Source organism: Somniosus microcephalus, chromosome 8 (genome assembly GCF_052327205.1).
Source record: "Somniosus microcephalus isolate GS21.2 chromosome 8, FLI_Smic_1.0, whole genome shotgun sequence".
Taxonomy (NCBI): domain Eukaryota; kingdom Metazoa; phylum Chordata; class Chondrichthyes; order Squaliformes; family Somniosidae; genus Somniosus; species Somniosus microcephalus.
In genome coordinates, this window is record NC_140994.1 from 232,561,969 (window position 1) to 232,576,394 (window position 14,426).

Sequence of the window (14,426 nt, forward strand, 5' to 3'; positions counted from 1 at the left end):
ATCCAATTCTCGGCCTCAAGAACCAGCACAAATGGCCACACATTCGACTATTTGGCCTGCTAGGGCGATGCCTTGGCCATCTTTGGGTGGCCCCTGCCTGCCCTGCTGCTCCACCTCAAAGTAAGGCCATTGGCTGCTGCAAGGCTGGGGGCAGGCTCCTGAGGGGCACATGTCGTGACGGCAGATGCCCTTGGGGGTCGGCCTAGTCGAGGTCTGGCCGTCGAGCGGCCGGCTGTTGATTGCTGCAGCTGTGGCTGGCCAGCATCAGTCGCTGCAGCAGCTCCTGGCAGCTCCACTGGGGGAGTGGCAGTGGCGGCTGGAGGAATGGCGGCAAGCTGGCGGATGGCAGGCACTCGCTGGTCGCCTGAGACACTGGCACTCGCCCGGGCCAGCACTGCAGCATGCGCACCAATCTGCCGAGGGACAGACCGATGTGCTGCTGCAGCACGCCGGGTGCCCTGGCGATGCCTGGCTGACACAGCGAGTGTGGCAGCAGTGAGTGCCCGTGTTGACCTGTTCACTGACCGCAGCAGAGCAGCCAGTGACTGGACGGCACCACTAATCACCTGGCCAGTCGCTGACAGATCTGCCCGGTATTCCGCCCGACTGGTGGCCTCTAAGGGCCCGAACTCGGCCACACCCCGAGAGAGGGAATCGATGGACTCAGGCAACCGTGCCACTGCCGCCATGAGCTCCGTGTGCCGGCGCTCTGAGTCCGTGGACAAGTCTTCGAGGCGTTCCATCTCCTCGGCGAAGAGCATCTCCTGGCTGGAGGCCGGACTCTCCCTCTGGGGAGAAGGCCGCCGAGCTGGCCGACCCTTCCTGCGTTGCTGGAGGCCGCTGGGCCCAGCAATTGGACTCCCCTCCGACGCATCCCCCCTCTGGGGAGAAGGCCGCCGAGCTTCCACCCCCCTCCCGCCTTTCTGCAGCACGCAGGTCCCAGGAGCTCCCCTCCCCTTCGACACTTCCGCCACGCTGCCCTCCAGGGAAGACGTGTCCCCTACATTGGCCTGGGTGGCCGCGGCTGAGGGTTCCCCTGATGGGCCGCCTTCCTCTTGCTCCTCCTCCTGCTCCTCCTCGGAGGTTCTGTCACTGGCAAGTTGAGGGACCTCCTCTTGACCATCTGAAAGCAGGAAGGCACAAGAGTAGCTTTAGAGTGAGGAGAGGGCGTCAGTGCAGGATGCATGAGTGGTGGCATTCAGCGCATTGGTCGGACAGTGGCAAAGGATGTAGATCTGATGCGCAAGTGGGATGAGAGAGGTGCAAAAGGTGATGTCCTTACCATTGCTGCCCAGAACAGGGTCGGCATCTCCACATGCAACGGGCCCAATCACCCGGCCACCCATGAGGCGCTCCACGCGATGTTGCAGGTCGGTGAGTGGCTGGATATGGGGTCGTCCTCCCCCGGTCGCAGTCCGGCTCTTGCGATTATTCGCCAGCTTGGCCTGCAAGAGAAAGGACGGCCTCTAAGTACAGTGTGTCGCCGTGATCTTGTGTGCACTGCCTCCCATGGTGGAATAGCCTGGCCAGTGTGTCGCCATGATCTGGTGTGCAATGCCTCCCATGGTGGAATAGCTTGGCCAGTGTGTTCAGTGCAGAATGTGCAATTGATGCTCATGCCTGTGCCATAGCTGCTGGATGAAGGCTGGCCATTAGAGCTTTCAGGTCCCTTTGCCCATAATGTGAGGTGCACATGCAAGGATGAGGAGGTCATTGGAAAGGGTACTCACCCTGACAATGCGTGTGAGGTCATTTAACTTTTTGCGGCATTGGGCACCGGTCCTGGGGACGTCGCTGTTGGCTGACAGCTTGCTGGCGACATGCCTCCAGGCTCTCCTGTAGACGCGGACCGCTGCCTTCTTGCCATTGTCCGGGTACAAAACATGGCGCCTCTTCTCCACAGCAGCAAGCAGCACACTCAGATCACGCTCTGAGAAGCGCTGCGCACGTTCACGGGCCTTCTCCATGTCTTCAGGCGCTATTTGGGTCCAGCAGCAGTGTTCAGGCCTAGCTGGAGGGCTCCACTATCCAGGGCGTGGCAGCAGACACAGTCGACCCTTCCCCCTTAAGAGCTGGCCGGCGCCAGGGTGTCTGCTGTCAATCACGAGATGGCCGCACCTGCGCTGCGCCCGGCCTCGGCGCTATCGATCACCACCTCCGGCTTAGCGCCCAAAGAGAGGCGTCCAGCAGCAGTTTTAGCGCTTGCCCGAACTAGTAGGGCGAAGCTAATGAATATCGGAGAAGTGACCTAGATTTGGCGGCGGCCGCAAACTTTAGCGGACGCCCCACTTTAGCGCCCCAAAAGTGGCGTCAATGAATTTCTAGGCCTTGGTTTTTAAAGCCTATTTATGGGAACATTTACTTTATTTGCATGATATCTTACACCAAGGATTGCCATGTTATACCTCTACCACCTAGAAGGACAAGGGCAGCAGGCGCATGGGAACACCACCACCTCCAAGTTCCCCTCCAAGTCACACACCATCCTGACTAGGAAGTATTTTGCCGATCCTTCATCGTCGCTGGGTCAAAATCCTGGAACTCCCTCCCTAACAGCACTGTGGGAGTACCTTCACCACACGGACTGCAGCGGTTCAAGAAGGTGGCTCACCACCACCTTCTCAAGGGCAACTAGGGATGGGCAACAAATGCCGGCCTTGCCAGAGACGCCCACATCCCAGGAATGAATTTTTTTTTAAAAATTCCCTCCTATTTCTCCCCTTCCTATCACCCATTTTAACGGCCAGGCCTCATTTTCATATTTGTCTCCTGCGCATAGCTGGCAGGAATGCTGTCCGAGCTGGTGGGCGGGAGCGGGAATTGGGGCGGGAGCAGGATGCTGCCGGGGTGCCAAGGGAACTGTCCTCATCATCAAGTGAGTGCAGGGGGCAGGTGTGATAAACATACACTGGTGTGGGAGAGTGAGAGGGAAGGCAGGGGCAGGGGAGGCTAGGGCTTGAGGAAGCACTCCTGCTCCTCTAGACCCTCGAGGATTCCACCGGAAAATAACTTTCTAAAACATTCCTTGTCCTCTTCTGACTCCCGCCATGGCTTGGCTGTCAGGGTTGGTCACACGCAGGCCTCCCAAGTCAGGAATATAAAATGCCATGAGTCATCGCTGTATTTTTAATGTGTCACAAAATATTTGACTGTTGGCCGAGATGCCCTTTGACTGCGACACTTCACCCTTAGGCAATCTCCACAATCATCTTAACATATTTAATATGCCAGCTGATGTTCAATTTCTAGATGCGAATCAAAGCAATAATTGAATTCAATTATTTCCACTCCCATTTCTGCCTAAATGGTTAGGACATCCTAGCTCGGGATTAATGCTTGCAGGCAGCCAAGCTTCTTGATTCTGTGTATCTTGCCAAAGAATCGATTAATTTATTGCTTCTCCTATGTAGTTAGGTGCAATGACATTTTGATAGATATTGGCTTCACATTCTGCTTAGAGTGTACTTTGTGACTGATATACTTGTAATTGATAACTAGGCAATCAGTTGTCACTGAACTTCCCCAATTTGTTTGCTCATTGATTTATTTCTTTTTTAACATGGCAATCCTTGGTGTAAGGTATCATCATGCAAATAAAGTAAATGTTCCCATAAATAGGCTTTAAAAACCAAAACTCTACTGGGACTTACTGTGGGTTGTTCCCCCAAATGGTGCGGGTCTATCCAATTGGATGTTTGTCTTCAGGCTTCATCTGACTGACCCTCTTCTAACCCTAAAATTCTCACATAATTAAATAGCTTTGTTGTTTTGGCGTGTTATATAAATAGAAATTCTTTTTTTCTTAAAGCACCTTATCACATCCTCTGAATGCCTTAAAGTCAGCGACAACCAATTAATTGTTTTTAACTGCAGTCACTCTTATCATAGAATCATAAAACGAGACAACGCAGAAGGAGGCCATTCGGCCCATCGTGCCTGTACCAGCTCTTTAAAAGAGCGATCCAATTAGTCCCACTCCCCTGCACTTTCCCCATAAAGTCAATTACATTACTTTAAAAGTCTTAGGGGGAAAAATTGGATATCGCCCATTTTTGGGCGCTAATATCGGCTGGGCACAAAGTTTAGCGCCCAGCGCTAATTATCGCCGCCGACCACAAAATTAACCTCAATCGCCCCTGGAGGTGATTTGAGCGCTAAATCAAGCGCTACACACCTCTCTTAAGGTGCTAACACCGGGGAGCGAGGCGCTACCTCAGAACGCTACCGAAGCTCAGGCGATGTCAATTACCATGGAACTCAGACAGACTGGTGCCATCCAGTTCTTAAAGGGGAGGGTCCATTTTGCTGCCCAGCCACACCCTGCTCATTGCAGTGTTGAATCTCAGCCTGCAAGCACCATTGTGCTTAAAGTAGTGATGGATAGGCCCAGGGAGAGAGCTCGGCACTTTAGTGAGCAGGCATTGGTGGCTCTTGTTGGCGCTGTTGAATGGCGACGGGCAGTGCTCTTCCCAGAGACTGGCAGGAGACCATTGCCCCGGTAGTTTCGAAGGGTGTGAAGGAAGGTGGCCCAGCATGTGTCATCAAGGAGCCTGGAGCCAAGGACACATACTCAGTGTTGGAAGACGTTCAATGACCTACCACAGAGGGATTGTGCGTCCATAGTGAAAAGGAGGCGGTTGGGGCCAGGAAACTGGAAACTGGAAATACCCAAATGCCCAACAGTCATCCAACAACTATGGCCATCTCATAAAACTCACAAACACATGGCTGCACACTCACTCACATGCTGTCTTTTTTCTTGCAGGCTAAGCTTTCACATAATCGATGAGAGACCCAGTGGACGGGAGGAGGACAGGCGGACCTACACCCCCTCACAGAATTGGAGGTCAGAGTCCACAGACTGATTGGGAGCCAGGTTGTAGGAGCCGTGGCCGGTGGAGAGGTCGACCCTCCTTCGGGACAGCAATGATATGTTCATCAGCTTTCTCTCCTCTCTCATACCACTTCTCCCTCACAACACCAGCCTTCTACACTTTCAATCGAACTAACTGTCTCAATTCCTTGCTCCCTTCCTGCCCCCTGCCCTCACGCTAAAGCCACTCTTGTGCCTTCCCGCTTTCAGATAGTGAACCACCAGCTGACCAGCCTGCCCCTCAGCCTGTCAGTGACAGCGACGCACCGGAGGAGGAGGAAGAGGAAGCCGGAGCCTCACCGCCTGCGTCTCCCGAGGGTGACACTTCCGACACTGGGGCCACGTGTTCCCTGGAGGGGAGCAGGGAGTTAGGATCTGATCTGGGTGAAGCTGCTGGACCCAGCGGCATGCAGCAATGCCATGGGGAAAGGGAAGCTCGGGGGCCATCACCCCGGAGGGTGAGTATGCGCACACGAGTTCTGCTGCACAGGACTCAGATGAGGACCTCAACATCGTGGCCATGAATACGCAGGCCTTGAGCATGCACACTGGGCTCATGAATGCACTGGCTAGGAGTGTGGAGGAGTCCGCCGCCAGCACAGCTGTCAACTGTGTGCAAACCCTTGAACCCATCCTTGCCTCCTTGCAGAGGATGGTTGAATTGCAGGGAGACCGTGGGGATCCAGAGCCCATGCCACGTGTAATGGGTGAGGTGGCAGGATCCATTGCAGCACAGGCCGACGCAACGCAATGGCTTAGTGCTGCAATTGAGTCATTGGTTGGTGCCATCCAGTCTCAGACTGCTCTCATGCAGTCTCAGATTGATGTCACGCAAGCGCTGACTGTTGTCATCATCGCTGGGCCGCCCACAGCCCACCGGAGATCTCACGGTACCACAGCAGGCCAGCAATCTGTGCTCAAGCAGATTGCTCTGGATGCTGAGGTACTGCCCCATGGGAGTGGCAGTGTGTCGGTCGAGCGCGAAGGTGCTGTTCTCTCTCAGGATGACAGCCATCCTGCTCCCACCACTACTTCTTCATTGCACTTGCCACGGCCTGCAACACAGCCAGCCCAGACTGCTGCCACCCATGCAAAGTGGCTGCAGTCTGCAGCCGGGCCCTCCAGGCCCAGAGCTGGTCCAGGGCTTCCTTCAAAGCCATCTGCAGTCTCTGGATCCAACATTCAGCAGCCTTCCACCAGCCTTGATGCAGCCACTGGGGCCACATTACGGAGGAGCAGTAGGGTGGGAAGGGGGGAAGTGTGCAGGGGATGGAGATCACCCTCAAAGGCTGAAAAGTAGAAATTATTAATGAATGGGGGGAATGTTTGTGAGAAAGTTTGATGTTCATCTTAATATATTTGGTTACTGTTTTGATCCTTATCTCGATGTTGTGAGAACGAGTTTTGTTAGTTGATGAATTGCTGAGTTTGTTTCTAATTGTTTGTCCTGAATAAATAAGACAGAGTTTGTAATATAAAAAAAAATGTTATTGTTAATTTACAACTTTGCTGATTTGACTCATTGGAGGTTTGCCTGGCAATAGGGGCTGCGGGATGCTTGTGATGATGTGCTTCTTCAGCTCAGAAGCCATCTTCTCTGTCAATCATTAGAAGCAGTGTCTTATCAAGCGTTCACGGACGGCCCTTGCAGTGGCAACATTGACCGCCTCCCTCCCACGTTGGTGCTGCTGATCCTCCTCTTCATCCTCCTCCTCCGCCTCCTCCTCCTACTCCTCCTCCTCCTCTTCCTCCTCCTCCTCCTCCTGAGGTGGTGCACCAATCCCTGGTGGCAATGGCTGGTTCCTCATAATTGCAAGGTTGTGAAGCATGCAGCACACAACAATGAAAAGCGAGACTCGCTCGGGAGAGTACTGCAGGGCTCCTCCAGAGTGGTCAAGACACCAGAACCATTGTTTCAAGATGCCAATCATCTGCTCAATGCGATTCCTGGTTGCACCATGGCTATCATTGTAGTGCAGCTCAGCAGAAGTGTTGGGGTTACAGAGCGGTGTAATCAGCCAGGTGCAGAGTGGATAACCCTTGTTCCCGAGGAGCCATCCACTAGGTTGACGCGGTGGTGGGAAGAGGTCTGGGACACCAGTCTGGCACAGGATAAAAGCATTGTGGCTGCTGCCAGGATAGCAGGCATTGACGGCGAGGATGTGCTGTCTGTGATCACAGACCAACTGGACGTTCAGAGAGTGGAAGCCTTTGCGGTTGCGGAACAACTCTGCATTTTCATGAGGTGCCCGCAATGCCACATGCGTGCAGTCAATGGCGCCCTGAACCATGGGGAAACCCACTATCCTAGCAAAGCCACATGCGTGTTCACGCTGTTTGTCCCAGGACACGGGGAAAGAGATGTACTGCCTTCTCCTTTTGTAAAAAGCATTTGTCACTATCGGATGCAGCAATGGACAGCGAACTGGGAGATATTCGCTATGTCCCCAGTTGAAGCCTGGAAGGAGCCGCCGGCATAGAAATTCAGAGCCACATCTCCTTCACTGCCACTGGCAGAGATGTCCTGGTCCTGAGCTGAGGCTACAGATCTGGTTGCAGGAGGCGGCAGTGCTCAGTGACCACCTCCTTGCTGAAGCGTAGCCTTCTGAAACACTGCTCCTTGGACAAATGAATGTAGGAGAATTGGTCCAGGAATACCCTGGGAGGGTAAGGGCTCCTGTGCAGAGGCCTGTTGGCCCTCCTCCCTCTGGCCACATTTGTCACTCTCTCTCTGCGCCTCTGCTGCCTCCAAAGGTGAAACTGGAGGACGATGGCCCGAGTTACTACAGCCCCCATAAAATCTTATAAATGTGCCAAATATGAAGCTCAGATAAATAGGAACCTCAAAATTGGTGCTGAGAACCAAAACTCATTAGGACAGCGTTAACTCTCCAGATGACTCTCTCTCTCTCAACCTGCGTGTACCAAAAGTTTTGCCGACAAGAAAAAGCAGGAAGTGCACGCCTTTAAATAGCGCTCCCCCAGCCCCTTCCCGACTTGAAAACGTTCCACTCTAACTGTCGTTCCTAGCGGCAGGCGCTAAGGCAGGGGGCGCGAATCAATTTCTGGTCTGGGGCGCTACCAGGGCGTTGCACGCTTGCATGATGTCACAATCTGCAGGCGCAGGAGATCGTGGTGGCAGTGTTTAGAGCCACCACAAAATGACAGGTCAATTTCTCGAGCAGCGCTAAAATCGCTGCGCTCAGGCGCTAAGTTCCTAGTGCCCCGTTAGCGCCCCCGGAGGCGCTAACCAACCGAATTTTCCCCCCTTAGAAACTGCTGCCTACAATATTATGTGGGCACATTTTTACAGCAGTGACTCGATAATGTCCGAGTGCTGGGAACTTATGAGGAATGTGTATTAAACTCCTGCTTGTAAAATTGTCTGGAAGTTCATTGTTTCTGCCTGGGGTTGGGGCATTGATGTGGGTGAATATGGAGTTTCCATGAACACTTAATGAAGCCAATGATATCACACAGGTGAAGCAATGAGATCATCCCAACTCAAGCTGGCTCAATAGTTTTATAATTATCTATTTTTAATGGAAACTTTTGGGCCACATCGTCAGATGGCTGGGAACCACCTACTCGAGCACAAATGTTGTCCTTTCTCATTTCTCAAGCGTTCTTCATATTTCTTATATTCTGAAATTCCCATTGGGTTACTGCCCATTACTGCAAAGCAACCCTCTATTATTGGCGTCTCATGGCTACTTTTGAAAATGTTGTACTTACAAGGGGTGTTGTCATCCTTTTTGAGAATATTTGGAATTCATCAACTTCCTGATAAACGCAGGAATAACCCATTCCAAAATGTGCCCCAATACAATTTCTGCACTCCAACTTCAGAAGAGCATCCACCTCCTTACCTCAATGTGACATTTCTATTTAAACTGCATTGGAACACTTAATGTCAAGAAAAAGTCAAGGGAAGGAAAGCTTATTCAGGTCACTCAAGCTCTAGTCCCTCCAGCGCTTACCCAACCAAGCACCCAACATCATGATCGAATACTACAAACTTAGCATTGATGCCAAATTATGAACAGCTTTCCACTGTAAGCTTCTCCCGGAACTATGCTCATATTCTCCTAAATTTATTTTACTTGGGGACACTTAAAGACATTAAGGCCGCGATTTCCCCTACCTCTAAAGGACCGGTGCAGCCGGGGTCGGTGGCGGGTCTCGACCTTGCTGCTGTCTCCAGCCCACTATCCAAAGTGATTTTATGATGATTGGGCTTGTTAAGCCTGCCCAGCATGTTTCCCGGCCAATTGAAGGAAGCGGGTTTGATGACGTCATTTGATGACGCGTCATCAGCCAGTTTCCTTAAAGGGACCATGCGCAAATTTATTTTGACAGTTGTGCTGTCAGTGTTCTACAGCATTGAGGTGCGGCAAACACTGACAAGCACTGCACAGAGGTGCACGGCTGCACCCAAGTTCTCCCATGACTCCCTCCATATGCTTGCACGGAGGTTTTCTTCCCCTCCAATGGGCGGAAAAGACCTCCCCAGGAGATCAACATAGCCTGGTTGCGCATTGCACAAGAGGACACAAACAGGGGTGTGGTCAGGAGGACTAGGCTGCAGTGCTGCAAGCTTTTGAATGATCTCAGTAGATCATGAAATGTTACTGCAAAGCCACACTCAACCTCATCCTGCTGTGCCACTCATCACGTCCACATCACGCTGCCTTCCATACCCTACTCCTGCACATCCTTACTCACACCAACTTACCTTGCACCTCCACCCATCCCTCTCTATCTACATTATCACTTCCCCAGCTCACACTCACCCTCATCCTAGTCCAATCATACCAACTAACAACACACAAGGGTCGGGTGCTTATGTCCTGTGTCCTGTGCAATATCAGTTGATTGTGGAAAAGGTTGGTGTTGTTGTTGGTACTGCTGGTGTGCTTGGTGCTGCTGGTGTTGGGGCTGATTGTGGTGGGATTCTGAGGACCAAGGGGAATAGTTTCAAGGGCACCGATGCTGATGTAATAGATGGCAGGTGAACTTGAGATGACAGAAGCGATCTGTCAATGGTGAGAGAGGTTGTTCCAATGAGGTGACACTGGATAGAGAATTTACTCCAAACACTTGCAACCTGCATAAAGCTGAATCTGTCTTCCAAATGCAGTAAGCAACACCTTCTGAGCTTGGAAAGTGAAAAGCTGTGAGATGGGAGCTTTTATAGCACATTTGCAGCTGTCAAGTAAAGAGGTCATTTCATGGTGACACAGCTCCTGACTTGCTTACCTGACGTGATCCCCGAGCAGCATGGAACCCATGGACAACCTCATAAAATGTTACGGTGAGCTCAAAATTCTCTTTAACAGGCTGTTAACAAGATCTTAATGACTTAAATTGCCTCGCCCGCCGTTTGGTGTTGGGTCTGTTCAGCGCTGACAGACACAACATCTGGGAATCTAGTATGGTGGCGGGTTGACAGCGGGCTCCTGGCCCACTGTCAGAAATGTTTTATTTCCTCACCCGACCCATTACCAAACGTGCCCGCTGACCCCCTGAAAAATTCCCCCCTAAGTGTGAGGAAACTTTGGGGGCAACTTTAACCTAACTCTCCCATCGGGAAACCCACGAGATAGGGTGGAGCGGCAGTTTTACACATTGTCCAATATTACTCTCCATTGACTTGAATGGAGAGTAAACTCGGGTGGGGTGTAAAACCAGGGATGCGCCCGGTCTCATCAGTTTCCCAACGGGTGCGTTAAGTTAAAATTACCCCCGATTCAGTTCCATCAGGCGGAGTTGGATTCAACACCTGGTGAAAAGGCAGCGTGCTAAATGTAATGTGGCAACCAAGCCCTGACGGCTAATGTCCTGCTTACTAAAATTCAGTCCTTGAATGCTAACTCCCTCTGTTTCTGCAAGAGGTCATGCGTTGAACAGGTAAAGTGAGGTGCATGACTGAAACTTGACCTGTACAAACCTATCAAGTCAAATTATTTTTGTGTTAAAAATATAACCTGCCATGGAACTTTCTTTATCTGTCATTGAGTCCCATTGGATAATGGAAATTGGCAGGTAAATTCGAATCTTATATGCATGGTGCAGGAACACCCGAGGCACAGGGATTAAGACAAGCATAGTACAAACAACAAAAGAAGATGCAATAACAATAAGGTGCAAGGTTTTGTTCTGCAAAATCTCTGGTGCAAGATCAGCAAATAATAAATATAGAAAGAAGAAAGAACCTGTATTTATAAATTACCTTGCCCGTCCTCAGAGCATATCGAAGTGCTTCACAGCCAATAGTTAATTCTTTGAACCTTAGTCACTGTTGTTCAGGAGGCAAACGCAGCAGCCAGTTTGTGCACAGCAAGGTCCTACAAATAGAAAATGAGGTAAATGACCAGTTCAGCTCTGTTTTGGTGTTGTTGATTGAGGGATAAATGTTGGCCAGGACACTGGGAGAAGTCCTCTGTTCTTCCTTGAATAGTGCCATGGGATTTTTTACAGTGAACTGAACCAGCAGACTTGGATTAACATCTCATCTGAAAGACAGTATCTCTGACACGGTAGCATGGCACTGGAGTGGCAGCTTATATTGTGTGCTCAGGTCCTGGAGTGGGGCTTGAACTCAGAGGTCAGATTGCTATCAACTGAGCCAAGCTGACACTTTATTTATATAGGTTTGCAATCGGCCTCAGTTTTTTCTTTATCTCACTCCTAATATTTTCCCAATGTTGACAGCTCTGGCTGCGACACCAGTGCAAAAGGCTGTGTAGGACAATTGGCGGTTTCAAGACTGAGATAGATTTTTGTTCGGTGAGGGTATCAAGGGATATGGTGCAAAAGCCGCTAAATGGAGTTGTGATGCAGATCAACCATTATCTAATTGAATGGGGAACAGGCCCGAGGAGCTGAATGGCCTACTCTTCACAGAAATCACAGAAATCACAGAAACCCCACAATGCAGATAGAGGCCATTTCGGCCCATCGAGCCTGCACCGACACATATCCCACCCGATTCCCCGTAACCCCTACACCAACATGTAACCCCACGTATTTAATCCCCTAACACTAAGGGTCAATTTATCATGGCCAATCAACCTAACCCGCACATCTTTGGACTGTGGGAGGAAACCGGAGCACCCGGAGGAAACCCACGCAAACACGGGGAGAATGTGCAAACTCCACACAGACAGTCACCCGAGGCCGGATTCGAACCCGGGTCTCTGGCGCTGTGAGGCAACAGTGCTAACCACTATGCCACCGTGCTGCCTCTTGTTCCTAATGTTTCTAGTAACAAAGAAGTCCATTTACAACACGGGAGGTGGTTGAAGATGGACATCCAGGATTCCACATCATCAACTATTACAACATTAATAACTGCTCTATTACTTGTCAGAATTTTTCAAATGTGGCACTAGTAATTTAGATTTGAGATTTCTCTGGGTCAGATAACAAGCTCTAAAGGAAAGAGAGTTTCAGACAGTTCAATACTGCAAGATAATTTTTTTGTCAGTTAAATGACTAAGGCTGAGAATTTGTTTCCCCATCCAATTTTATGACTATAATTTAAATCACAAATAATACATCCTTCCTCTGGTGATTAGGAAAAGCAAACTGCTGAACAGTCGGGGCGGATGCTGACCGTATTAAACTAATCAAGCCAATGCAATGTCTAAAGATGTAAATACGTTAACTGACAGCATAATTAATCCTACGTACATAATCAATGAAGGATACTGATGTGTCATGGAAAACCGAAGATGCTCAAGGCAGGCTCACTTTTCCACATGTCACAGTGAAGAAGATTTTAGTCAATGCGGCCTCCCTAAGGAGACGCAACAATACAATGAAATCCCATGTAGACAGCCTCAGTTGTAAATTAATATTGGTAAAGAATGCTACTACAGTCTCTAACACATCTATCAGGTATACTAACTGCATTCAATGGATTTCATTCTCTTGGCCTCCACACTTCACTTTCCATGCCTGGCAACAGATTATTGATGGAGATGTAGTTATATGACTGAGGCGGATTGTGTGGACAAGGACTATCCACAATCAGCCTGAGGCTGCAGAACTTGATTTCAGTCAGTAATTTTTGCCTGATGCATCTGTTAGTCTATTGGTTTTATTTAGTTTCATTTTGTAATTTATTCTTTAAGCTTGGGACTCTAATTTGTTGATTGATTTGCTCACAGAGGCAGCTCAAATTTATAATTTGCTTTCCCGGTGAAAACAATGGGATATTCAAATGTCATTTGAATGTCATCTTGTACCTGGGACGAGGCAGATCTTATACCTTGCAACGATTTTTGTTGTTAACTCATGAAAGAAAATGCATTATCTGAGAGCATGTCAGGGTACAAGCAATAGACAATGTTGTAGGAGATGCAAAGAGTGAATAACATTTGGAATGTTCTTCCAAGTAGAGCAAGGGAGGCTGAAAAGCTAGAGTGACCGAAGAGACAGTTGGTTGCTGTGTTAGGGGACTGTACATTTTTCTATATAGATGAGCAAAGATAGACCAAATGGGTTAGTATTGGAGGGCACCAACAGGCACACAGGGTCTCCATTAGGCTGTGGATGCTCAGTCTTTGAGTATATTGAAGATTGAGATCGATAGATTTTTGAACACTAAGGGAATCAAGGAATATGGAGATAGTGCGGGATAGTGGAGTTGAGATAGAAGATCAGCCATGATCCTATTGAATGGCGGAGCAAGTTCGAGGGGCGTATGGCCTACTCCTGCTCCTATTTCTTATCTGTTTATGTTCTTAATTCAGCAGAGTGAAAAAACTGAACCTGCATCCCACCCATCCACTCATTGTTGCTATACTTACATTCCAGTCCATTTACCAAATGGAAGTAGATACTCCATCCCCCACTCCAGACTAAAATGGCTGGTAGTTACATAAATTATATACAGCTGCTACATTTTATTGTATCTGTAAAAAAATTAAATGATGAAATTTGCATGTGTATTGCCTCAATCTACAGGTAGCGACATTTAATTCTGAACATCCATCCCACATTTCAATGATAGAGTTATAAATAATGATTTTGGTGTCACGTCCAATGAAACATTTCCAATAACAGGTGATGGAGTTCCTATTTATCCAGTCAGTTAGGAATTGAAGTGCTTGGCAACAGCTGTTGTCTGATAGATGATGCTTCTCTCAAATCTCCATACAACTATTTATATTGTTGAGGATAGTTAAACTTTCCTTTACTTTCTCCAAAGCTTCAGATATGCCATTGCACACACTATTCTTACTCCCTCAATTCTTGCTGTGCTATAAAAAAAATCAAGTTTCGCTGTATCATGTCCTACTCTAACTCATTCTTTCCCAGCTCCACAAATGAAACCAGCCTAAATATAAACAAAACAGGAAAGGAGAGCATAGGAAAGAATAAAGTAAGAGAGGACATTGATGGCCAGGGAATAAATAGAGTTATAGAACAGGAGTGTAAAAAGATGGTTAACAATAAAGTGAGAGGAACTGCTATTAAAATGAGTTAAACTGTCTGTACAGCAATGCATACAATGTCCATAATAAAACAGGGGAACTGGAGGCAG

The 14,426-nt window shown here is 49.2% G+C and overlaps 1 long non-coding RNA gene across 1 annotated transcript in view; it reads right to left on the minus strand.

The window, feature by feature from the left end:
• LOC147114150 (uncharacterized) overlaps positions 1 to 14,426 on the minus strand; it is a 526,828-nt gene that overhangs the window by 350,482 nt on the left and 161,920 nt on the right. The window contains exon 3 of the long non-coding RNA XR_015079159.1: positions 11,106 to 11,220. This is a non-coding gene — a long non-coding RNA (uncharacterized LOC147114150). The remainder of the gene's footprint in view (positions 1 to 11,105; positions 11,221 to 14,426) is intronic.